Source organism: Armigeres subalbatus, chromosome 3 (genome assembly GCF_024139115.2).
Source record: "Armigeres subalbatus isolate Guangzhou_Male chromosome 3, GZ_Asu_2, whole genome shotgun sequence".
NCBI lineage: Eukaryota > Metazoa > Arthropoda > Insecta > Diptera > Culicidae > Armigeres > Armigeres subalbatus.
In genome coordinates this window covers 163,357,999-163,385,606 of record NC_085141.1, presented here as the reverse complement: position 1 = coordinate 163,385,606, position 27,608 = coordinate 163,357,999, and the positions used below count along the sequence as shown (strand labels likewise).

General features: G+C 41.2%; 1 protein-coding gene across 6 annotated transcripts in view; it reads right to left on the bottom strand.

Annotated features, from left to right (window-relative positions):
* The window catches only part of LOC134226619 (cell adhesion molecule DSCAM-like), a 161,438-nt gene that overhangs the window by 7,420 nt on the left and 126,410 nt on the right, over window positions 1-27,608 (bottom strand). For all 6 annotated transcript variants that reach the window (XR_009983518.1, XR_009983520.1, XR_009983519.1 and 3 more), the window contains one exon: window positions 12,343-12,815. The gene's annotated coding sequence lies outside the window, so the exon portion shown is untranslated. The remainder of the gene's footprint in view (window positions 1-12,342; window positions 12,816-27,608) is intronic.

The window sequence follows — 27,608 nt, the reverse complement described above, 5'->3', positions numbered from 1 at the left end:
GATCCGCTTGGCTTCCCTCTTCAGTCTGATGTAGGCTTCCTTCATCTTCTCAAAGTTACGTGCCATAATATCTATGTCGTCGGCGAAGCCAAATAGCTGGACGGACTTATTGAAAATTGTGCCACTCGTGTTAATCCCTGCTCTTCGTATTACCCCTTTCAAAGGGATGTTGAATAACAGACACGAAAGACCATCACCTTGCCGTAACCCTCTGCGCGTTTCGAAGGGACTCGAGAATGCCCCTGAAACTCGAACTACGCACATCACCCGATCCATCGTCGCTTTGATCAACCCCGTGTCAGTTTATCCGGAAATCTGTGTTCGTGCATTAGCTGCCATAGCTGGTCTCGATCGATTGTATCATATGCGGCTTTGAAGTCGATGAATAGATGATGTGTGGGCACGTTGTATTCGCGACATTTCTGCAGTACTTGGCGAATGGCGAACACCTGGTCTGTGGTGGAGCGTTCGCCCATAAAACCCGCCTGGTACTGCCCCACGAACTCCCTTGCAATTGGTGCTAGTCGACGGTATAAAATTTGGGAGAGTACCTTGTAGGCGGCATTCAGCAATGTGATTGCGCGGTAGTTGCTACAATCCAGCTTATCTCCCTTTTTGTAGATGGGACACACGACACCTTCCATCCACTCCTGCGGCAAAACTTCCTCCTCCCAAATCTTGGTAATGACCCAGTGCAGCGCTCTAGCCAGTGCCTCACCACCGTGTTTAAATAGCTCTCCTTTGGGCTTTGTTGTTTTCAGCCGGCCAATCTCCTCCTGGATTTCCTGGAGATCCGGAGCCGGTAGAATTATGTCCTGCGCGCGTTCTCCCAGGTCCATCACCATACCGCCATTTTCGTCCGCCACATCGCCATTCAGTTGTTCTTCGTAGTGCAGCCGCCACCTTTGGATCACCTCACGCTCGTTCGTAAGAAGGTTCCCGTTTATGTCCTTTCACATATCAGGCTGTGGCACGTGGCCCTTATGTGAACGGTTCAACTTCTCATAGAACTTTCGTGTGTTATTAGCGCGGTACAGTTTCTCCGTCTCTTTACGGTCTCGATCTTCCTGCTGGCGCTTTTTCCTCCGGAAAATCGAGTTTTGTTTGTTCCGCGCCCGTTTATATCGTGCCTCGTTAGCCCTCGTGCGGTGTTGCAGCAATTTCGCCCATGCTGCATTCTTCTCTTCTACTACCTGCTCACATTCGCCGTCATACCAGTCGTTTCTCTGATCCGGGGACACCGTGCCAAGTGCAGCGGTTGCGGTGCTACCAATGGCGGATCGAATATCTCTCCAGCCATCTTCAAGAGAAGCTGCGCCTAGCTGCTCTTCCGTTGGGAGTGCCACTTCCAGCTGCTGCGCGTATTCTTAAGCTAGTCTACCGTCTTGTAGCCACCCAATGTCAATATTCGCACTGCGGTAAGTGCCGACGTTCGTGATGTTGGAGAAGAATTTACCGTCGATTAGAACGTGGTCGATTTGGTTTTCCGTTTCTTGGTTAGGTGATCTCCATGTGGCATTGTGGATATTTTTGCGGGGAAAGAAGGTGCTTCGGACTACCATTCCGCGGGAGGCTGCGAAGTTTATGCATCGTTGGCCGTTGTCATTCGATACGGTGTGCAGACTATCCGGTCCGATGACCGGTCTATACATTTCCTCCCTTCTTACCTGTGCGTTCATGTCACCAATGACGATTTTGACGTCCCGCAGTGGGCATCCATCGTATGTCTGCTCCAGCTGTGCGTAGAACGCTTCTTTCTCGTCGTCGGGTCTCCCTTCATGTGGGCAGTGCACGTTGGTGGTAGTTGAAGAAACGGCCTTTAATCCTCAGCTTACACATCCTTGCGTTGATTGGCTGCCACCCAATCACACGATGGCGTATCTTACCCAGCACTATGAAGCCGGTTCCCAGCTCGTTGGTGGTGCCACAGCTTTGGTAGAAGGTAGCCACTCGATGCCCGCTTTTCCACACTTTCTGTCCTGTCCAGCAAATCTTCTGCAGCGCCACGACGTCGAAGTTGCGGGGATGTAATTCATGATTGTACCCCGTTTGGGATGAAGTTATTTGGCATAATGCCATTTGGTATAATGTCGTTTAGCATAAAGTCGTTTGGCATAGTGCCCGTTTGGCATAACGGCCGTTTGGCATAATGGTCGTTTGGCGTAAGGTCATTTGGCATAATTGTAATTTGAGCTGTGTAATGGATAAGCAATATTTGTTGAGCCATTCAGTTACGTGGTTTCCTTCATATGGGCAATACATGATAATTGGGAACGAAATTGTACGGCGTGACAAATTAAGGATAAAGAAGCTTCCTGTCAAAACGGGACCATTTGAAATGTTGACCTACCAGCAAGATAGATCAGCATTAAATTAAATTGACATTTTTTTTTCATGTAAGGGCAAGCCAGAAAACTTGTCCATTTTTCCCTTTTATGAGCAAACGGTTTCTATCTGTATCATCATAAATATGGCGTCGTTCGAAAGAAATAATTAGTCGCTTTCCAAGGCGATTTCCAATATATTTCCTTCACAACTAACATACTACTCCTTTCCAGTGCGCTCATAGAGATGCAGAGGATTCCTCGGTCTCTTATAGCAATGAGTGTCGAACTAATTTTCCTACCCTTATTCTAATTGACTGTGATGACGTGGCCGGCATCGTTATTGATCTTGAATTAAATAAACTCCGAAGCATGTACAGTGAGAATAGCTTTCTAGTCCCGAGAAAACGAGAAGCAACTACGATGGGTACAGTCAATTAATCTAAGCTAAGCTTTATGAGCAAACGGTTTCTAAGAAAGGATCGTATCTCCCCTTGCATTGAACCGCGTGAACCAAATGCTTGAATTGAAAGGAGTCATATCCTCTCTGACTTCTGCTAGGCAAATGCATCCTTTAAAAGAAGGGATCATTAGTTCCTGTTCTTAAGCCGAGCAAATACCTGAATTGAAGGAAGAAGTTATACTGTCACTTGCAGTCTGCCGGGCAAATGCACCTTTTGAAAGAAGGGAAATATCTTCCCGTATCTTAAGCCAAGCAAATTCCTGAACTGGAAAAAGGAACCCTTTCGACTCTATGACACTACCCATATATTCATTACCCATAAAGCCATAACCTCGAAGGCCACTACCCCGAACACCATTACTTCCTACCTTACCCCCTACGATGAATGCAATTACGCCGAGTGGAACACTACCCCGAATGAGCCAGAACCCCCAGTAGTCCTGATTTCAAGTTTATAGTGAAAAAAATCAGTGAAAAAAAATTAATCGACAGAAATTTATTTATACGTATTATATGTATTTCATGTCAATTATTATTACTTGTTTTACGACTTTTTCAATAGTAGGGCGTCTCCAGTTGAGTAAATTACACAATTCTTACGAGAATTTTTATCGTTGATGCTTACTTATTTTTTATACTTTTACAAGGTTTACCGTGTTAGACTCGCGATTTGTTTCAGCAAACTCGAACTGTTTGAAAACTATATAGAACGAATAGTTCTTGGTCCAAAAACTCCCATTACATATCATGTGCTACCTTTGAAGACTGTTTAAGCGGAAGTGAGCATTTCGAAGCACATTTGCATGCTCAATGCAGGGAGCTGGAGAAAATTTCATCCCACGTCGACTGGGCTTGAGTTGGCTCGCGAACATGTATTTAAACAGAATAAAGGGGTAGAAAAAGTTGCTTCTGAAATTTGCTGGTTATAAACCTTACTGTGACTAGAAGGGCATGAGAACAAGACTCTAGAATGAGAAAATCCCTTCTGTTCGTCGAATATGCTTGTTCCTCCTATGGCAAGGAACAGGCATAGCTTCGTTATATCTTGCAAACGCGATCATTCAAAGGAGGTGTTATCCCTTCTATTCTCCTCATACCGGGCAAACGCGTTTTTTAATAGCGAGCATTTTCAACTCTGTTTGCTTTAAACCGAGGAAATGCGTTCATTTACAGAAGGCATCATCTCATGTGTTTGCCTTAAATCGGGAAAATTCGTTCATTAAAAAAAGTCATTACCGACTATGTTCGCCTCATATCGGGCAAATGTGTTCATCTAAACAAGGCATTGTCTTCTCTATTCGCATTAAACCGCCAAAAGCGTCCATTTAAAGAAGGCATTATCTCCTATGTTCGCCTTATACCGGGCAAATGCGTCCATAAAAGACGGCATTATCAACTCTGTTCGCTTTATATCGGCACAGATAGAAAAATCCAATGAAATTTACGCTAAAGATCATGCACATAAATAATATTCGATCCGCCATTGGTAGCACCGCAACCGCTGCACTTGGCACGGTGCCCCCGGATCAGAGAAACGACTGGTATGACGGCGAATGTGAGCAGTTAGTGGAAGAGAAGAATGCAGCATGGGCGAGATTGCTGCAACACCGCACGATGGCGAACGAGGCACGATATAAACAGGCGCGGAACAGACAAAACTCGATTTTCCGGAGGAAAAAACGCCAGCAGGAATATCGAGACCGTGAAGAGACGGAGCAACTATACCGCGTTAATAACACACGAAAGTTCTATGAGAAGTTAAAACGTTCACGTAAGGGCCACGTGCCACAGCCTGATATGTGTAAGGACATAAACGGGAACCTTCTTACGAACGAGCGTGAGGTGATCCAAAGGTGGCGGCAGCACTACGAAGAACACCTGAATGGCGATGTGGCAGACGAAGATGGCGGTATGGTGATGGACCTGGGAGAACGCGCGCAGGACATAATTCTACCGGCTCCGGATCTCCAGGAAATCCAGGAGGAGATTGGCCGGCTGAAGAACAACAAAGCCCCTGGGGTTGACCAACTACCAGGAGAGCTGTTTAAAGACGGTGATGAGGCACTGGCTAGAGCGCTGCACTGGGTCATTACCAAGATTTGGGAGGAGGAAGTTTTGCCGCAGGAGTGGATGGAAGGTGTCGTGTGTCCCATCTACAAAAAAGGCGATAAGCTGGATTGTAGCAACTACCGCGCAATCACATTGCTGAACGTCGCCTACAAGGTACTCTCCCAAATTTTATGCCGTCGACTATCACCAACTGCAAGGGAGTTCGTGGGGCAGTACCAGGCGGGTTTTATGGGCGAACGCTCCACCACGGACCAGGTGTTCGCCATTCGCCAAGTACTGCAGAAATGCCGCGAATACAACGTGCCCACACATCATCTATTCATCGACTTCAAAGCCGCATATGATACAATCGATCGGGACCAGCTATGGCAGCTAATGCACGAACACGGTTTTCCGGATAAACTGACACGGTTGATCAAAGCGACGATGGATCGGGTGATGTGCGTAGTTCGAGTTTCAGGGGCATTCTCGAGTCCCTTCGAAACCCGCAGAGGGTTACGGCAAGGTGATGGTCTTTCGTGTTTGCTATTCAACATCGCTTTGGAAGGTGTAATACGAAGAGCAGGGATTAACACGAGTGGTACAATTTTCAATAAGTCCGTCCAGCTATTTGGTTTCGCCGACGACATAGATATTATGGCACATAACTTTGAGAAGATGGAGGAAGCGTACATCAGACTGAAGAGGGAAGCTAAGCGGATCGGACTAGTCATCAACACGTCGAAGACGAAGTACATGATAGGAAGAGGTTCAAGAGAAGACAATGAGCCACCCACCGCGAGTTTGCATCGGTGGTGACGAAATCGAGGTGGTAGAAGAATTTGTGTACTTGGGCTCACTGGTGACTGCCGAAAATGACACCAGCAGAGAAATTCGGAGACGCATAGTGGCTAGAAATCGTACGTACTTTGGACTCCGCAAGACGCTCCGATCGAATAGAGTTCGCCGCCGTACCAAACTGACAATCTACAAAACGCTAATTAGACCGGTAGTCCTCTACGGACACGAGACCTGGACGATGCTCGTGGAGGACCAACGCGCACTTGGAGTTTTCGAAAGGAAAGTGCTGCGTACCATCTATGGTGGGGTGCAGATGGCGGACGGTACGTGGAGGAGGCGAATGAACCACGAATTGCATCAGCTGTTGGGAGAACCATCCATCGTTCACACCGCGAAAATCGGACGACTGCGATGGGCCGGGCACGTAGCCAGAATGTCGGACAGTAACCCGGTGAAAATGGTTCTCGACAACGATCCGACGGGCACAAGAAGGCGAGGTGCGCAGCGGGCAAGGTGGATCGATCAGGTGGAAGATGACTTGCGGACCCTCCGTAGACTGCGAGGTTGGCGACGTGTAGCCATGGACCGAGCCGAATGGAGAAGACTCTTATATACCGCACAGGCCACTTCGGCCTTAGTCTGATTAAATAAATAATCATGCACATAAATGGAACGCCATTATTAGCTTAATTCCATGTGTGATATAGCCTAAATGTATACAATATTTGACGTGAATCGTCGATATTGCTTGCAAGTTGTAAGCAAACTTGTTAGGAAGAGGTCCATTTCCGCGTAGAATAGTGTAAATTTCCGCATCTCAAGATTTTCGCGCTGTTTACTTTTAATTATTTTTTTCCGTGGGGCGTATTTGCGTTAATTAGAAGAAAACATTATCAACTCTGCTAGCCTTAAACCTGGCCAACGCATTCATTTAAAGAAGGTGTTATCTCATATGTTCGCATTATACCGGGCAAATGCGTTCATATAAAGAAGGCATTATCTACAGTGACTATAACATCAGTGTCGTCAAGTGTCAGAATTGGAACAGAATCGTCAGTCAGCTCCATACAAATGCGCGTTCCAAACGAGCAGGAGACCTGTCAAACGTGGCACATGACGTTACTCTTCTTATAGGACTCTAGCATTATCACCTATGTTCGCCTTAAACCATTATTTTCTGTTTGCCTTATATTGGACAAATGCGTTTAAAGAATGCATTATAATCTCCGTTCGCCTTAAACCTGGCAAATGCGTTCATTTGAAAAAAGGCTTTACCTCCTCTGTTTGCCTTATACTGGATAAATGCGTTCATTTTAAGAAGGCTATATCTCTTTTATGTGCCATAAACTGTTACCGTTCATTCAAAGAAGGTAGTATTTCCACTGTACACTTATGTTAATAGAAAGAACGTGTTCCGTGGGCTTCGTAGGATAGAACTTTTCTAGATATTAATGGCGTAGAATGATACTTTAAGTCAAAATGTTTATTAAACAGAAGCTGTATTGCGTTTGTCTAAGTAGCTCTAAGTAGTATATACTTTTATTCTAAACAAATTATTTTCAAAGATTGTCATTTTACGATTCATCGGTATCTGTGGATGTTAAAAATACTAATAGTAGAAAACTACAGATTCGAAATGTTCGGACTAATGGACTTTCGGGGTAGTACCCATTCGGGATAATGGCTTTCGGGGTACTGTCCCATTTGGGGTAGTGGCCTTCGAGGTAATGGCATTCGGAGTACAGGGGTGGAGCCCAAGGATGTTAACGATCATTCAGTAATTTGCGTTCGATCATTTAGTAGTTTGTCAATAATACATTCCAGAAGCTGAATTTCAAAATATGTTGTATGGTGGACTTCTAGTGCAAAGGTTTTTCTACAACTTTGTCTAATGGTTTGTTATTAGAATTCAACTAATAACGGAGTTAGAGCGCTAGTTGCTGTAACTTAAACTAAATGATTGGAATTGTGTTATCATTTAGTTTAAGTTACTGAAACTATAGCTATAACTCCGTTACTAGTGGAATTCAAACAACGAACCATTAGGCAGAGTTGTAGAAAAACCTTCGCACTAGAAGTCCACCATACAACATAATTTGAAATTCAGCTTCTGGAATGTGTTATTGACAAAGTACTAAATGATCGAACGCAAATTACTGAATGATTGTTAATATCCTTGGTGGAGCCACCATTTCCTCTCTTGACTTCTGTCGGGCGAATGCATTTTTGGAATAAAAAATATTCCTTTACCTTAAAATATATTCCTTTACCTTAAATCGAGCAAACGCCTGAATTGAATAAAGAAACTATGTCGTATTTCACCTTTTGCCAAACAAATGCATCCTCGGAATGAAGGAATCTTATTTTCCTTTGTCTCTAACCGAGTAAATGCTTTAATTGGAAGAAGAAACCATATCATCTTTTGTCTTCTACTGGACCTTCTGCTATCCTCTGATATCTTCCCTCGCATTAAACCGAGCAAATGCCTGATTTGGAAGAAGGAAGTATATCGTATCTCGCCATCTGCCAGTCAAATGTATCCTTTGAAAATAGAACCATATTTTCTCTGATGTAACTGTCTGGAAGATGCATTCTTTGAAAAAAAGAAAAAAAATCTTCCCTTGCACAATGATGAATATTTGTCATGCAGAAATAACTTCATTTGCTTTTTTGCCTTTTTGTGTAAAATTGTTTTTGCTATTTGACTTTCCGTATTTTGTTGTTTGTTTTAGTCAACGACGATCTTGCTGCTGACCCAGAGGTGAACAGATTTGAAGTGAAATAGGCAGATGATATATATAAGAGTTGATAGAATCTGAACATTAATTCGGAAAAATCAATTTAGAACATCTCTCTTATAATGTTAAAGTGCCAATCTTTAAAAATAATTGAACATATTATGCATAAGTTTCGAAATTGATGATTACACAACTATTATGCCAAATGATCATTATGCCAAACGGCCGTTATGCCAAGCGACATTATGCCAAACGTAATTTATGCCAAACAACATTTATGCCAAACGGCCTTATGCCAAACGACTTTATGCCAAATGACCTACCACCATAATTCATCGTAGATCATCCTGTCGTAACCTAGCGACTTGCAGTTCCATGTTCCAAGCTTCCAATCGAGATCCTGTACTCGTCGCCTAGGTCTTTGCCGATTACATCTAGTCGCATTATCTCTTATATTGTTCGTAATGATTGGTTTTCCAGGCGGCTTATTGGGTCTGCGCAAACCTCCTGTTTCGTCGGAGGGCCGTCGTGTCAGGACTGTTTAGCGTTCCACCAAACACCAGGACTTGGGCTTGTGCGCTTTGAGCGGCACACGGTCGCTTTGGTGAGGCCTGCTTGCGGATACAATGCTTTTTATAGAGGTTTAACAGGGCCCACTGTCAAACCCCACCACATCCTAGGCAAGCCCCACAACTCGCAGATGGCCTGGGGAGGGATCGTCAAGGCCTTAGACATAGTCCCTGCTGCCCGCAACATAGTTACAACACATCTAATTATGCCCAAAATTTGCCTATCCCAGTTATTTTGGACATCCCCTGTATAGTTTTGTATAAGAATGTAATAATTTTTCATATGTCCAGATGTTATAAAGATTTTTTTCATTAGCTTTGGACTTGGTCGGGAATGTCCCAAAATGTGTTAAGAAATTCGTTCCTATTGTGATTCACACGGACTTTAGTGTACGGATTTCGTCGCACGTAGCACAATATATTCCATGCATCATAAAATCGAAGCGAATTTTCTCCCTAGGAAAACTGGTTCAATGCAAAGCTATCCGCAATACGCTTCCGAACGGCCCACATTGCAATGAATCACATCGCTCACCTCTTGCCGTTGCTTCAGGATGATGATGGCAGTGATTTGTTTTCTCGGTTGAATGAAATCATAACATTCAACAGATTTTTCAAGCATGCATTTTCCCATGTGCATTTTAGATTTATTTCGTATGTGCTGACTTGATTAAAAACCCACATGATTAATTCAACGTTCTTCCATGTGGTATGGTTGGCTCGCAGAGAAACACACTTTAAATTTGAATGTTTTCGACTTGAGCTGCACAAGCAGTTGAGCATGTGTTCTTCTTTTTCTTTTTTAATGGTACTACATTTCAACAGGAGCTTGGGTATGTTTTTCAACTTATTGTTCTGTTCTGCTTACCTTACTTAGAGACTTACTACTCACTTGTCTCATCCACCTACATATTTCCAGCGGCGAGGGGACGATGACAAATGGACTCCAGCGCGACAGTCACAGAATGAGAAAAATAGATGACTTCCATTTGCGACGCCACTTTTCCACATCGTGTTATTCACACCCATTTTCCAGCAGGTTTATTCACATTGGAATTCTTTTGTTAAGCATATAGAGCATGTCGATTTTCGACATTTAGGCTCATTCTCTGCAGCATTCAAGCGATGTTTACTCATACGCTTAAACTATGATTTAAGGCCTGAGCGGAGGGTATAAAATAGTCCTTATATATTATTAAAACAACAAAAAAGTGAATGTTGTTATTAGATAAGAGCTGAGCAGAATAGATACGTAGATCAAAAACCTTAACAACAAATCTTCTTTTAAGGACAAGTCTCCCGGAATCCAAAACTGAATGCACTCGCGTTTTCAAGAGTACCCCATTCAAAGCGAAAGCCACGCAAGTTGCGACGCATTTAGTTTTTGATTCCGGGAGGTTTGAATTTAAGAACATTGTTGCAAGAGTATGCAAAATAAAATGTAGCGGTCGAAACTACCATCCCGAGGGTTCTATTCAATAATGAATCACAAAATAGAGTAAACTTGCTTTGTAAATACGTAATGCGCTCACCATTTCAGTCGTTTTACTACGGTTTATAGCACTAAGAAAATAATCAAAAAAAACTTTGGAGTGGGTTTTCAATTTACAAAAAAGTGTTTTCTCTGTAAATCGAAACAAAAGCTTCGGAAATGGGCACAACAAAGTCGTGCTTACATAGCACACGTATATGGCAAATGTCACCTTCCCCTATATGTGTCGCGATTATATTTTTTTGCAATAACACCACCCTAACATAATCGATATGGATCCACACATAAGCCAAATTATTGCTTATTCGTGACCACACATAAAGTTTAATTCTACACATATTTTATTAGTGGTTTACGTGAAGAATAATTATGTGTGCACTTATGTACATCATAACTTAAATCTATGGATTTTTCCAATAAAAATGTGTGGATTTTTAGTAGTGTACAATTAAGCCCGTGGTAAATTAATAGAAAATGATAATTAATCAGAAAATGATAATTTGTTTCTTGTCCAGTCGTGTTTCTCCAGTAAGCATTCGGACACCACAGGCGTTGGTATTGCTTATTTTTGGGTCACCAGCTCTTACACATTGAAAATGATGTTAGTCCTAAACTTCATCGGTTGGTTATCTGTGTAATTACAGCTGACATGGCAATAACGGAGTATCAACCGTAGGCGGTCAATCATGCTCATGCTCGTGCTCAAGGCTCAGAGACTCGTGGCGTGAAAATATTTTTTGCATAGTTTATTTGATTTTTAAACCTGGGATAACTTTGATCATCAAACATTTCGATCATTAAATGATTGAATGTTATCTTTGAAGCAAGCGTTTGTAAATGCCTAAGTGGCCTTAAGGTAGGTAATTATAGTTGGAATCCCTTACACTGAGGCGATGTGCATTGATTGTTACCAGAAGGGCATCATCACCGCTAGGTGGAATTATTTGGGTTTTCATGCTGAATCGCAACGTTTGCAGAGTAGCGAAAGGGGTAGTATGATATGCCATAGCTAAGAGAAGACTGCTTCAATTTTTTTGCTCTAACGATTTTCATGGGCTTTAATACCTCATACAACAGTTGAACAAGGGGTAAGAGTGCGCACGAGAAATATTAGCTGATTTTCCATAATTATTGTCACATAATTGCATTCCGAGATTACTTATGTTAAAAATAAATTTGGTTAAGGTTATGCCCAGCTAGACCCCTCCCCTTCAAACTGTAGGCCTTTTATCCGAACATTGTAGTTATTGTAATTATTTCCATGCAGGTTGATCAATAGGGGATAGTGATCCAAAACCGAGTCGGCGAGTATGCCTGTATTGTCAGTAGAACACTGCCACAGCACTACTAATTTGAATGTTTTGACTACGCCATATTGTGTTTGAATTGATTTTATGGCTGCAAGAAATATCGGTAAAATTATTCTAGAGCGTATTGAGAAACGCGATTTCTTAGGGTGTCTAGCCATGTTACCCCCATTTACTATATTACATTAGGCATACATATATGCTACTCGTGAACAAGCTAATAACCCATCATTTATCAAGTAAGTAATTGCAACATTTCAAGTGTAGAAAATGTACAATTTCTATGGCGAACCTGTTAGCTCAAAAGACCAGGCAGAGGCCACACTATGTTTTCAAAGTTGAAACTATAATAATATGATTAAATTCAACAAGACCTCTGTTATGCGATTGTTCATTCTGTGTTATACTTCAGTAATCCATAGAGGTCCCTGTTGACCGTGGTGATGCACCGAACCGCATCAAAGGCTCGGACAACTATCTGCAACGGCCTTGTTTATCTAAATTTAAATGGCGAACATCTCGGCCCGGTCTGTATGGTTCCTATGATGCTCCCAAACACACCGTTGGTTGATTTAATATCTAGCCACCTATAGTCTTACCTCAAGGTTATCTTTTGGGAGGATTATCATCGCAAAGTGCTCGTCATGGTCTTCTGCACGCGCTGCTATTCACGTTCTACCTAGTTCCGAGAACGACGATGTCCTCTTCGTCGTCACATCGCATAAGAGTGATGAGCTTCCTCGTTGTCGTACGTAAAATTGGCGAATGTTATTATGCATGTGGGTGTATCTTGTCATACGGTAGGATTGGTGAGTGCTACTTGCTCGGTGTGACGGTTCGGAATATCAAATGCTGCTGTTGTTATAGTGCCTGGGATAGTGGTGGCGCGGCTGTCGTCGTCGGTGATGTGTGTCGCTGCTAGTTGGATGTTTGGTGTCCTGCCCTTTCCTGGTTCTAGACGATGCCTCTACGGAGATGGTTTTCTGTTTATGGTACATATTTATACTAAGCGAGAAAAAAACAGTCAACTGAAGCGGCTTCGTGTTTCGCATCCTCTTATGATTGGCCTTATCTGAAATGGAGTGCAGAGATAAGACCGCAATGAGATGTGAGGAAAGTTTTTCTAGTGGGAACCAAAAGGAGCCCGGCATATAATACAAAACAAGGAAATTTATGGGCACACAAACATGGAAATGGGATTTGGTTGACGGATCTAGATCCGGCTCCCCATGGTCCATGGATGCGCTTGGGATTTGCTAACGACTCAATAACAAGATTTTCATCACGTATAGGGCAAATAGTGAGGAAAATGAGGTTGCACAAAACATTTCAGATAACTGATGAGGCTAGTGTGTTAAGGTTATTCTTGGGGGCAAACAAATATTATTCCATACAAACACGTTCTACGTCACCGACACTAGTAACTACACTCAAAAACAAATCTGACAATTATTGTATAAAATCTGTGCATATACAATTCTGTAAGCTTTTTATACAGATGTTATATTAAAATAATACAATTCTATATTGTTTCAATACAACAATTGTATTTAAATCTTCCGATATTGTATATGCCTGATTATTATACATTTTCTGTAATGTTCTTATGCAGAACTATATTAAAATCTGCCATCCGCTGGTTCGGTGTACACATTTCAAGTCTAGGCTGAAAAGTATTTAGAAGAAACAATTGTTTAAAGTCAGATTATAATATTATCGTCAAATGACGATATTATGGCACGCAGATGCTTTTGGGTTGCATCAGCAGGAATGGTCATTTTTATTTGGTTATCTAGTGTACCATACGGCACATAATATGGAACACTTTTAGTATTCTTAAGCATTCTTTGCCGATCGCTTGAAGTAGCCGGATGTGAATGTCCGTGTCTCCATCGCAGGCAGTTATTTTTTGAAAACAGTGGAGTTTTTTCTCACACAAAAGTGAGTTTTTTATATCCTCCCGCGTCATTCCCACTGTGGATTAAGTGGCTGTCTAAGGCGATTCGTGATCGTCGAAGAAGGTGCACGTGTAGCTAAAAGGTTACGCGTGCATTTCCAAGTGATTTAATTCGGTCTAAATCCAGTCAACAGAGAGGCCGAACAGCACCAGCGCAGCATCTACCTACTCGAACGGGAACGGATAAGTATATCAAAGTGTATTGTTCTAACCGTTCCCATTGTAACCAATTTGCACTCACCACACAGCAGTGGTCGAGCTGCTGTCTGTCTGTCGTTCACCAGTTACCGTCGGCTTGCTTAGAGTGCGACAAAATTAGAGTGATACGAGAAAACAAATTCTGAATTTTGTAATTATAGTTATTATTTTTCTTTTAAGTTTTTTTTTTCTCTAAACATTAACTAGTTAATTTAGACCTAAGTTTTTTTTCTTTCTTATTTTTTTTCTATTTCTTGGTTTTTTTTTTTGTTTATCAATTTTGAATTCATTCCGCAACTGATGAATGAAGAGAACGGAGGCGATACGCCTCCCAAAGATAATGTTGTCCGCACGCGATTTTACCAGGCTTCCTCACCTGGTCCCTGGGTTGTTTACTTTCGGCAGAAAGTAAAAAGTATTGATTTTCTAGGAATCAAACGTGACTTGACGCGTCGTTTTCCGAAAACTGATTTTCATCAGATCAATCGGAACAAACTACGTGTAACCGCACCTACATATCAGGATGCAAATGCTATTGCAAAAGACCAACTGTATAATGTAGAATATTTGGTTTATGTGCCCTCGCGGGAGGTCGAGATTGAAGGCGTGATAAACGCAGCGAGCCTGACTTGCAAGGATGTACTTGCGGGAAAAGGCCGCTTGAAGAATGCAATAAAGTCTACCGTGGATATTCTGGATTGCAAGGAGTTGCATTCAGCTTCCACGGTAGATGGCAAAAAAGTGTATTCAAAGTCAGGCTCACTTCGGGTGACGTTCGCCGGTTCGATACTCCCAAAATATGTAGATATCGAAAATATGTTGTTTCCGGTGCGTCTTTTTGTACCCAGGGTTTTTAATTGTACCAACTGCAAACAGTTGGGGCATACTGCCGAGTTTTGCGACAATAAACCCCGTTGTGGCAAATGTTTTGAAAGTCATCGGGAGGAGACCTGCCAACAACAAGTAACAAAGTGTGCTTATTGTGGGTTGGATCCTCCCCATGGTTTGCAAGAATGCCCGGTGTACAAAAAGCGCACCCAAAAAGTGAAGCGCTCGTTGGTACAGCGCTCCAACACGCAGAAAAAACTACGTTAAAAACAAACATATTCTAGGTAAATCCAAACAATAATTCAGTTTGTTCTGGCATCAAAAATAAATATGTTTGGATCAAACATATTGTTGCATTTGAAGCGAACGAAAACTTTTTTTTGAATCAAATGTGCGTTTCAAGTTGTTTCAACCAGCTAAATGTTTGAAGCAAACATGGATATTATTGTTTTGGTTTGGCCATTCATAATATTTTCTTATCAATTCTACCAATTTTCATATTCTGGTAGCATTTGACTACCAGATTTCACAATTCTAATCGTTCATATTTCATTTACTTACCTTTCTGTACCTGAAAAACATCCTTATCATCAATTTGGAAGCAAGAAAACAAATTATTCCACGCTTGCTCCTGCTTCTCTGTTGACCTCCGATCGGATCCGATCCGAACTCGAGTTTTTGTTTACTTTTGCAAGAGCGAGCGAGGGGTTGCCCACTAGTGTTCGTATAAAACAAACAGGGATTTAATTTGGTTTTAAAAATAAATATGTTTGATTCAAACATTTTACCATTTTGGAAGTAAACATGTATATTTTTGAAGCAAATGGATGAAATTTGTATCCGTGAAGCAGTCGTATGCGGAAATGGTGAAGTCGCAAGATACATCCGCAACTGCCAACGCAACGGCCGCTATTTCAGCTGCCGTTCAAGTTAGTGATTTTTATGATGTCATTTCCATTGACGAATCGGACTCTGACGTAGCCGATATGGATGATTCTGCGGAGGTACACGTGCCCGAAAAGAGGAATAAACCGTCTTCCCCGGGATTGCGCCGTAAGAAAACAAAAATCATCCATAAAGGCTTGCCAAAATCTGATGGTAATGGGGGATTATTTAAAATCCCGAAGCAGTCTGTCTATACTGCCCCTTTTGACCCAGGTTGTAGTAAGACTTTCCCGCCATTGCCTAAAACTGATGTTTCTAAAAAACATCAGCCTAGGGTTATCAATGAAAAAAAGAATGTTACTCGCTTTTCCAAAAGAATAATTCCGTCCAAGCGAGGATTGATATCCTTTAAGGACCTTGTGGACCGTATTTTGAAATTATTCAATATACCAAATTCAATGAGGGCAATCATTGACCTCTTTATACCAACAGTAGAAACATATCTGAAGCAATTGACTGTTTCATGGCCCCTTCTTGCAGAAATTGTATCTTTCGATGGATAATACGGCCATTACACAAGATACAATCACTGTGCTGCAGTGGAACTGTCATAGTCTTAAAAATAAATTAGACGTGTTCAAGTTTTTAATTCGCAATTCCGATTGCGACATATTTGCACTCTGTGAAACATGGATTTCTTCTGAAGATGAAATCAACTGCAACGATTTTAATATTATTCGCCAAGATCGGGATGATAACTATGGTGGCGTTCTTCTGAGGATCAAAAAATGTCACCCCTTTTACAGAGTTCCCATTCCAATTGTAAATGGCTTGGAAATCGTCGCTTGCCAAGTAAATGTAAAGAATAAAGACCTTTGCATAGCTTCAGTTAATATTCCTCCAAATGCCTCGCTTAGTCGTCGACATCTTTGGAGCGCAGTCTCTCTTCTATCATCCCCAGTTTTAATATTGGGCGATATGAATGCGCATGGTATTGCATGGGGCGAAACTAGAGACGATAACAGAGCGCCTATTTTCTATGATTTGTGCGACGATTTCAACTTGAATATCTTGAACACAGGTGAAGTAACTCGAAAAGGACCTCAAGGTCAAGAAAGTCGAATCTGTCTTTATGCTCAAATTCACTATCATTAGATTGTACGTGGAATGTAATCCAAGATCCCCATGGTAGTGACCACATGCCGATAGTCACCACAATCAAAAATGGCTATCAACGATCAGAGCCAGTTCAGGTCCCATTCGACCTCACGAGGAACATTGACTGGCAAACATTTGCATCGGCTGTAAATATTGGTATTGAATCAACTGATATTCTGCCACCACTGGATGAATATCGATTCCTTACCGAGTTGATTCAAAAAAGCGCACTAGAAGCTCAGAAACGACGCGTTCCAAGTACATCCGTCATAAGAAGGCCAGCCACTCCTGGATGGGATGATGAATGTACTAAGTTGTATTCTGAGAAATCTGATGCCTTCAAGGCTTTCCGTAAACACGGAAGGTCTGAGCTTTTCGAAGAGTATTTGAGGCTTGAACGAAAGCTCAAAAATCTTCTCAAGGCTAAAAAACGTAGCTACTGGCGACGTTTTGTCGAGGGACTATCACGAGAAACCTCAATGACAACACTTTGGAAAACGGCCCGCAACATGCGGAACCGCATTTCCACCAACGAGAGTGAAGAATACTCCAATCGATGGATATTCAACTTCGCAAAAAAGGTCTGTCCAGATTCCGTACCAGCAGAACCGCTATTTCGAGAATCAGTCACTGATCCCGGTTCATTGGGTGGACCATTCTCAATGCTGGAACTATCTATGTCTCTTCTTTCATCGAATAACTCTGCTCCGGGATGCGATAACATCAAATTCAATCTTCTAAAAAATCTCCCAGATATCGCAAAAAGACGGTTACTGGACCTGTTCAACTGTTTCATGGAGTACAACATCGTACCACCAGAATGGCGACAGGTCAAAGTAATAGCTATTCAAAAGCCTGGGAAACCAGCGTCTGATCACAATTCATACCGACCGATTGCCATGCTATCCTGCATGAGAAAATTATTGGAAAAAATGATCCTTTCAAGAATCGACCATTGGGTCGAGCAAAATGCATTACTGTCAAATACTCAGTTCGGTTTTCGAAAAGGTAAAGGAACAAATGATTGTCTAGCGTTGCTCTCTTCAGATATACAGCTGGCCTATGCGCACAAGGAGCAACTGGCTTCAGTTTTCTTGGATATTAAGGGCGCTTTTGATTCTGTTTCCATAGAAGTACTGTCGGAAAATCTGCACAGTAGTGGATTACCCGTTATTTTGAATAATTTCTTGTACAATTTGTTGTCAGTAAAACATATGAACTTTACTCTCGGCACTCTGACAACTTCCAGAAATAGCTACATGGGCCTTCCCCAAGGATCATGTTTAAGTCCCTTGCTTTACAATTTCTATGTTAAAGATATTGACAATTGTTTGGAAGGACAATGCACGCTTAGACAACTTGCCGATGATGCCGTGATCTCCCTAAGAGGTCCATGTGCAGCTGTCTTGCAAGGACCATTGCAAAGTACCCTTGATAATCTGACTGTTTGGGCCAGGCATTTAGGGATCGAGTTTTCACCGCAAAAAACTCAATTGGTTGTGTCTACTAAGAAGCGGTACCCTGCTCAACTGAAACTAAAGCTGTTGAAAGATGATATCAACCAATCTTTATCTTCTAAATACCTTGGGGTCTGGTTTGATTCCAAATGTACCTGGAAAACCCATATTGATTATTTGTTAGAGAAATGCCGAAAAAGGATCCATTTTCTCCGTTCTATCTCCGGAACTTGGTGGGGCGCTCACCCGGAAGACCTCATCAAACTATATAAAACGACTATTCTCTCTGTTTTAGAGTATGGCTCTTTCTGCTTCCTCTCAGCAGCTGATTGCCACCTAATCAAATTGGAACGAATTCAATATCGTTGTTTGCGTATTGCTCTTGGCTGTATGCATTCAACGCATAACATGAGCCTGGAGGTGCTTGCTGGAGTCACTCCTTTAAAGCACCGTTACTACACCGAGCTCTCACTTAGAATACTGATCAAATGTGGAACAAGTAACACACTTGTCTTAGAAAATTTCGATAATATGCTTGAACTGATTCGTCAGTCAAGATTCCTAAGGGTCTACCTCAACTACATATCGTCAGATCTATGTCTTCCGTGTTATAATCCACCCCGAGTTCACTTCACCAAAGACAGTTCCTCAATTGAATACGATCTGTCCATGAAACACGCTATTCAAGGAATACCAGATCATCTTCGAAATCTTTCCATTCCCCCTATCTTTTCCGAAAAATATGGACATGTCAATTGCAATAACAGATATTTCACTGATGGTTCTCGCATTAACGGATCCACTGGCTTCGGTGTTTTCAATGAAAATTCAACCACCTTCCGAAAACTTCAGGAACCGTGTTCGGTTTATGTTGCTGAGCTGGCAGCAATTAACTTCGCTTTGGGGATAATTTCCGATCAGCCCGTAGACCATTATTTCATCTTCTCGGATAGTCTTAGTTCTATCGAGGCACTCCGGTCGATGAAACCTGTTAAGCACGCATCTTACTTTCTTGCAAACATAAGAGAGCAGATGCGTGATTTGGTCGAAAGATCATTCAAGATTACCTTTGTATGGGTCCCGTCCCATTGTCTAATCTATGGCAATGAGAAGGCGGACTCGCTAGCAAAGGTGGGCGCACAGGAAGGTGAAGTTTATGATAGACAAATCTCGAACGTCGAGTTTTTCCCATTAGTCCGTCAGAGTACTCTTCAAAATTGGCAAATGAATTGGTCACACAATGAACTTGGACGGTGGCTATTTTCCATAGTTCCTAAAGTTTCTGCGCGAGCGTGGTTCAGAGGTGAGGACTTAAGCCGAGGCTTCATTCGCACGATGTCGAGGCTTATGTCCAATCACTATTCACTAAACGCACATCTCTGTAGAATTAACCTGGTCGATAGCAATCTATGTAGGTGTGGAGCCGGTTACGATGACATCGATCACGTAGTTTGGTATTGCACGGAAAATGGCGCCTCAAGAGAGCAACTATTGGATACCCTTGTGGCCCGAGGTAAACAACCCTTCCGGGAACTAAGAGATGTTTTTGGGAGATCGCGATGTGGTTTATATGCAAGCCATCTATGCCTTTCTTTGTTCGTCTGACATCAAAGTTTAATACTTAAATTTTTTCTTTCTCAGTTTTTTTTCTTGTCTCTGTCTCATTGTTCCGTGTACCATGAAGCTCTGGCCATCCGGAAGATGCTCCCTGAAGAACCAAAACCCGAGCACGACGCTACGCCAAATCATACATGACGTCAAATACCCGGATGAGCAGCTGAAATACCTCAAACCTAAATCCCAACCCCGTCCATCACCAAATTACGCAATCTAACCTTGAGTCGCCACGAGTATCTTGGTCTTTGTCCCTTTCCCTTACTAACTGTTGATAATAAGATGATATCGATTGTAAATATCATTAAGAGTCTCGGCTCCGTTAAGTGTTATACACGCCTGAGCCTGTCAAATAAATACAATAGATAAAAAAAAATAGTATTCTTAAGCATTTACATCTAACGTATTCATCAGTCAATAAATGATACTTTTTTTTCATACGTGCGAATTTCATTTGTTGAAGTTTTTAAGTGCCTAATTATGTGTTTTATTAACGATTGATGTTTAAATAAAACTCATTATTCTTCTATCTAATAAAGTTATCGTTTGCTCGAAACTGTTTTATTTTTTACTCTTTTTTAAATAACTCTAAATATATACTTCTCCAACCATATAAGAATACACCAAAATTCGAATATTCAACTCTATTTCGAGTGAGACTTGCTGTTCATCAACGGATATCACGCAGAAGCTCAAATTATCTTGCAACCGATTTCTGCGTTTTACAGTATGGGTCGATTGGCCTCACAACTGGATCTCAAATGTTGAGATACAAAGACATATCCGATTGTACGACAATTCCCCGTAAACCAATTCCTCGTAAACCAATTCCCCGAATACAATTTCCCCAAATGAAAATTCCCCGAATGTAACAATTCTCTTCTTTTTGAGTGCGGAACAAAGTGATGGGTATCCAGATAGCCATGCAAACAAAGGCGTAGGATTGCCGATCCGGAGGTTGCAAGTTCGATTCTCGGTTCGGCCTAGGATGATTTCGGCATTTACAATTGATATTTTTGGTTCTGCTACTGTTCGACGGGAAAATTCATCTGGTTTTGGAAAATTAAGTTCAGATATCGAGACGAGCCAGCCTCGGGCTAAAAGTCTCGATAATAAAGATATAAAAAAAAGTTCAGTTTTTTTTTACATCACTGAAATATTGTCACTTTTATATTTTTTACAGAACTTTTAACTGAGAACTTTTGCCAAGGTGATTGGTTGGCAAACACCTGAACTCTGACCGTTTTCGGGAAATCTGTGAAACCGGTTCCAAACCATGTGGCCATATTTATCCTTTTTGGTTTAAATATATCAAGCTTTATGGGCTTTAAAGGCCATAACAATGGACCAAATGTCCATTCGACGTAATGTCCTTTCGACCAAATGTAGCTCGACTAAATGTTATTCGACGTAATGTCTATCGATGAAATGGTATAGATTCAGTATGTTCATGTATTTTTAATTGAGATAAATATTCACGACGCAACATAAAAGTACAATTCATGAACGATAATAAAAGTATATACCAAATTTCATATTTTGAAATAACATTGCATAATATGCATATTTTTTTTCCAATCTGATGCTACACCCCTAATATGGTGACATCCAAAATCGATACTTCATTTCGGTTTCCATCGCATCAATGTTATATGTTCTGATGGACGGTGTTGTCATCCGTAGAGGTCTTCCGTTGCGATAGATGTGCGACGACAAAGGATATTACACTGAAAGTGGCCTGGATCGAATGGCGATATTGCCGATCCATGTCCTCCAATAGGAGCATAAGTACTAGAGCGCTATTGGCAATGCAGTCATTTAAAGCATTTTGTGAAAATATGCTTCAACAAGCTTAACATGGCTGTTTATTATGTAGGTACTGTGTTGTGTGGATGTTTGATTTTATCACCAACATCGATTTGACACTGCTGAAACGGTACATCAGCTGCTACGAGGAAGCAAAATAAATATGGTCTCATAAATAAGAGCGACATTAGCAACTCTATATTTTTTCTCGTCAAACTTAATGCACAGATACATAAACGGAAACTCGGGAGTCAGCATTGTCCGCGATAGGAGATGTTATGTCAGTAAAGGTTGATCTGCAGTTACCAATCGTTTTAGTTCGGTTTACCTAAGCTGCATAAGAAGATAAGCATTGGGGCGGGCGAATAGTAATGAGAATCTGTGAAGCTGTGGATATCCATTTTTTCTATTATCCTCATATGTCATAATACCATTGGAACAAGAAAATCGAGGCATCAGGCAGTTCTGAATTACTTCACCACCGAATCTATGTTAGGCTTTAATAAGTTTCTTGCTGTTTCTTGCTGTCACCTCACCGGCTTCCCCATTGATTACATTACTAACTATTATTTATGCCAACGAGAGTTCGATTTTCATCAGAGCTCATACCATCGGAGCTAAAAGGTAATACTGCTGGCGCATCATTAGATTGAATCTTCGCCCTATAGGGTTCTCGACGGAAATTTGATCCTCTATGCCATGCTAAGCCTAATCTTTTTGGCTCTGGTGCGAGCGTCTTTTCGCTCCCTCACGGCGGCAAATAAAGAATGATGAAATTGAAGCACGCTTACTTTTTATGTTTACTATGTGCTTTTGGGATGAGAGTTTACTTGTTTTTAATACAATTGAAAATCAACAACAACAAAAACAACTGGAACAACATTTTGGGACTTTTTTCTTGTTCTTCAAAAGATTACGCACCCACTGAAAAATGTCTGTACCCAATTGCATAACATCAAATTCAAACAATAAATGACCCAAAATTACAATAACTCACCAGAATAAGAATCGAACTCAGTACAATCAAACTGATAATGCAGCACCTAACCCACTTGGCTAGCTGGAATTCCTACGGGGTGGAACGGTGTATGTTCCCGATGGCGAAGTGAAACATGGAACATCATTTAACAAATGAATTTTCTTTCGCGGGAATCCACCCGGTGGCTTGTAACAACAATCCAGAGCAGTACCGGGGGTGACGGAAACAGAGTGTATGCGGATAATATAATGAAAATGTAATTTCATTATTGAAAGTATGTCGCTTACACAGCTCAGGTTAGGCGTGAAAGGAAGGGATTATACTTGGCTTATTATTTTATATTGTTTACCAGTTTCACTTTTACATAATTGCAATTATAGGTCAAAGCTGTTGCTCAGTGATGTTGAGTTTAATTGCTTTTAGTTCGTATCTACAGTCATGATTAGATGGTAGAATTCAATAAAAAAAAATTCAAACCTGGTAGGTACATATTGCTATCGATACTTCGAGACATGATAAAAGAGCACCCAAGTAAGGTTCGCATCGTATGTCAGAAGTGAGAACCTATGTAAGTCCCACATTTTGTGCCAGAGCGAGTGTTAGGACTAGTGACAGGGTGCGTTAGAGTGACCACCCAAATAAGTCTCAAATTGGTGTGCTAGATGTCGTATATTCGGGCTGATTTTCAGAATATTATAATATTTGAAATGTCTAATCTCCTTTGAATACTACACTAGAGTGTGAATCAGGTGGCAGGGTGAGCATCCAAGTTATTCTCCCATGGCGCGTAAAGGGTGAGCACCTCTCGAGCAGGAGCGACGACCTCGATAACAGAAATTGGTATGAATTAGCCTTGCATTAGAGGTAAAATACCAAAAAATAATACCAAAAACTTATATGCAGAATACTTGAGGCATAACATGCTTAGGTATGTCAATACCAAATAAATAATAATTGGTTATGCATTTGGTATTGAAATTCAATTTAATAACTGAGTGTGTTATGGCCTAAGTATTGTGCATATAAGTTTTTGGTATTATTCCTTTGGTATTTTACCTCTTCTGCAGGGCTAACAGAGTATGGTACCAATAGCAGAATAAGGTATTATTGAACCAATTTCTCCTGCTCGGGCTAAGTTAGACTCATATGGTGTGTCAGAGCGAGCGTCATGGTGTGGCAGAGAGAGCACCAAATTAAGCCTCATACGTGATGAGTGCCTGCGCGATTGCAGTAAGTACTGCTTACCCCCCAGAAGTAGTGCTGGGTGGCTGTTCTGTGGAAAATTATGGCGGAGCCCAATGTGAGTTTAGTCGGTATTACACATACCTAGACACATTCGGGTTTCATATAAAAAGTGTGTTTTTGAAGTGAACACATAGTAAAACTTTTTCTCGCGCATTTTTTCCTCGTTCGTTCGCTGTTTACGTTTTCATTTGGTCGCGTTGGCGTTATTTTCTCCCGGACCCGTCATGGAAAACTCGGTGGCCGATTCGGTCGTGGGAAAGGTGCCTAAGCACACTGCTCTTGGAGGCGCGGGTAACCCCATCCAAGCAGCTTTTGCAGAGCAACGTATATTCGTCGTTGCCAATCGACGATACCGGCAATCCGCCGAAAAGACGTAAGAAGCGGCAATTGCAGCTGCGGAAGGAGCGGAAGGAGAAGTTCCCGCTTGTGTTTGTGAAGGGCGATCCACCGAATTTGCGTCCGAAAATTCGTCAATTGATCGCTAAGGGGCTGAAATGTACTTTTCAGCTTTGCAGCGAGAGCGTGAAAGTGATGCCGGAAAACAAGGACCATCATCAATCCGTCGTGGAGTTCATCGAGGTCCACAAGTGTGAGTACTACAGCTGCTCAAGGCTTTGCTGCGAGGACTCCACGACATGCTGGAAGAAGATCTCATTGCGGAACTCGAGAGCTGTGTTCGACATGACGAGAAGATATCGCGACCAGCTTTACCTGGTTCATCTGGAGCACAGATCCACCACCTGGAAGGCCCTGAAGCTGGTCGGCGTTATAAATTACACCGTCGTTGCCGCATGAAGCCGCACTGCAACAAGTGTGACGAACCCTATCCGACCCATGAGTGCGACAACATGGAGGTGGCCGATCCCAAGTGCGTCAATTGTGGCGACAAACATCCACCACAAAGGGCTGCCCAAAGCGAGCCGAGTTCCTGGAAATCCGGAAAAAGGCTTCCACCAGGACCCTGGCGAAGCAAAACCGTGTTCCTGCACTTAACGAGGTGAACTATCCGGTTATCCCGACCTCCCGAGCGAGTCAAATCCTCCCACCATTACAAGGGCAACAAGCGACTGGCAGCATCAGATGCGTCGGTTCACGCTTCAGCACCACCGGTCCCATCTCCAGTGAATGGACCCTGCTCCCTCCTCTTGGATTCCAGCGGCAGCAAGATGAGCATCCTCTACACCCGGAGGATTCCGCTCCTCTTTACACCCCGGAGCACCTGGCTGCAATATTCTGCCAACTTGCGACTCAGCTTCGAAGCTGCAAATCCCGGTTCGACCAGATCTGAACTCTGGACCTTTTCGTCATTGAAAATGGCTTCTAGGATGGGTCAGAAAAACTGGAACGCTTTCTTGCTCAAGAACAAAATCCTTCAGGAGAAGGAAATCTACGCGGCCTTGCGGAACAACTCTTTACAGAAGTAGCAAAACACGTAACGTCCGATGCCATGAGTGAAAATTCTCTGCAGCTGAACGATCGCCCAGATGTTTGCCAAGCTTAAACCGCAATGGAGCAACAACAATAGTTTACGCTATGTTTGGCGTAGATTTTGACGCTTTAAGTTGGCGTAGATTGGAACTATAGAAAAAAGGGATGATGGAGTCAACGTGGCCTGCAGGGTTATTGTTTAGAGGAATCTATACCATTTCGTCGAAAGATATTTCGTCGAATGACATTTAGTCGAATGACAATTGGTCGAAAGTACATTACGTCGAATGGACATTTGGTCGAAGGGACTTTTAGTCGAAAATGAATTTTTAATCCACTAGAGATGTAGGACATTTGGTCGAATGACGTTTGGTCGAAAGGACATTGGGTCGAAAGCGGATTTTAGAATTAATAATCTTGGTACATTTAGTCGAATGGACATTTAGTCGAAATCAGATTTTAGAATGAAGAATCTTGGTGCATTTGATCGAAGGACGTTTTTGGTCGAAAGGACATTTGGTCGAAAGCGGATTTTAGAATTAATAATCTTGGTACATTTAGTCCAATGAAGTTCCGTCGAATGGATATTTGAAAGAAAGGAACTTTACTCAATAACACTTGAAAAATAAATGATTTATTGCGGTGTTTCTTCACACAAAGAATAAATATAGTTTTATTAAATATAAAGCACTTTTTAATTGAAAAGTGCTACAATTTGTTCAGTATAAAAGCGATTTTCTCTAAAATGAAAGTTATTTGTTTGATTTAAAAGTATTTTGCGTGTCTCTTTCCCGTAAATTTAAAAGTTCTTTCTTTCAGATTGATAACTGTAGAAGTGTCAAATTCAGAGAAACTCAACGAAACCCGTTGAACCAAACAGAGAAAAGAGGTCGGTTTGCAAGAACACTGGCATTTTAAAAGGCCAAATTTCATGGCAATTTATAATTTTATCAATTTATGAAATTCTTTCAAAATATTTATTCAACAGCAATTTTTGGTACAATTAGTTAAAGATTAAACATAATTATAATAGCTCAAAAAGAAAAACTCAGATACCCCAGCTCTTAATAAATAGTTCGTTCCTTATTAAATGCATCTCTTTAAAGATTTACAAATTCATTAAAATTGTGATAACTGATAGTTTAATACTCGGTTTAATGTATAACAAAAACTAATATTACCCATTAATGTCAATTTTGGACATTAATGAAATGTAAACCTACCATTGTATCTTTGTATCTCCATTTGATTACATAGTGTGACAGATGAAAATCAATACAAATATTATGTTGGTGTCCGCACCGCACGTAAAGGAAAATTTTCATTTCCTTAGTTTTTATTAGTTGGAATAGTATTTTTGTTATTTCGTTTAATTTAAAAGTATTTCAATCAGCCATGGAAAGATTCGGGATAGTTTTCTTTCCGTTCCATGCAGTGGGAAATGACCAGAAGCAGAAAATATTCCGGGAGTGCATTCGGCTGTCATTGGGGTAAGTTTGTATTCCAGCAGCGGTTTTGTATAGAGATTAAAGTTATGAATTTCTTGTTTTAAAACAGCAGTCGCAGCAGGGACCTTGCGGCCAAAGCTCCTTCAAAATCGGGAACATTGAGTACCGTTGCATATTTTGCAATATGAGGTTCCAGAGAAATCGGTGTCCTAAATCCTAAAGGAGCCAGAGGACGGATGTTAATGTTTCGATCATTTATGACCATGCACAACATATGTTCGTTATTTGTACGTTTTATTACAACTGCAATAAATATTTCCTAAGAAACATATTTTATTCAAAAAGTTAATTGCGGGGAAAACAAAAAAGGGGAAACGGAGAAACTTGGGAAAAAAGTGGGATTTTTTTTTTTAATTCTTTATTAAAGTGGAAAAAAGTGTGAGAAATTTCCTGTAAAATAAAAAGAAAATCCATTATTGTTTCTACAGTGTGATCTTTTAGGTTTGACAGTTTTAAATACTATCCATTTCAAAAGTGCATAAACTTTTATTTCAGAGGTGGATGCCGAGTAGGTATAAACTTTTTTTTTTACAGTTTACTGACTTTTGTTCTAAACATATACAACTCTCTACGAAAAAGAACCAACGAAACTTTTTATTTTAACCAATGGTTTTTTAAATTTTATAACGGATTTTTCTTTCTGTGTAATAATCACATAATTATTGCTCCAATTGTCCAAAGAATGATGGGTTCATAAAAAGAATGATGGGTTCATAAAAAGAATAAATAATACGAAAACGGTGAATATGCCGAGAATATTCCCAACTGGATATTGACTTTGGTGAACCTCTCCAACCGACTA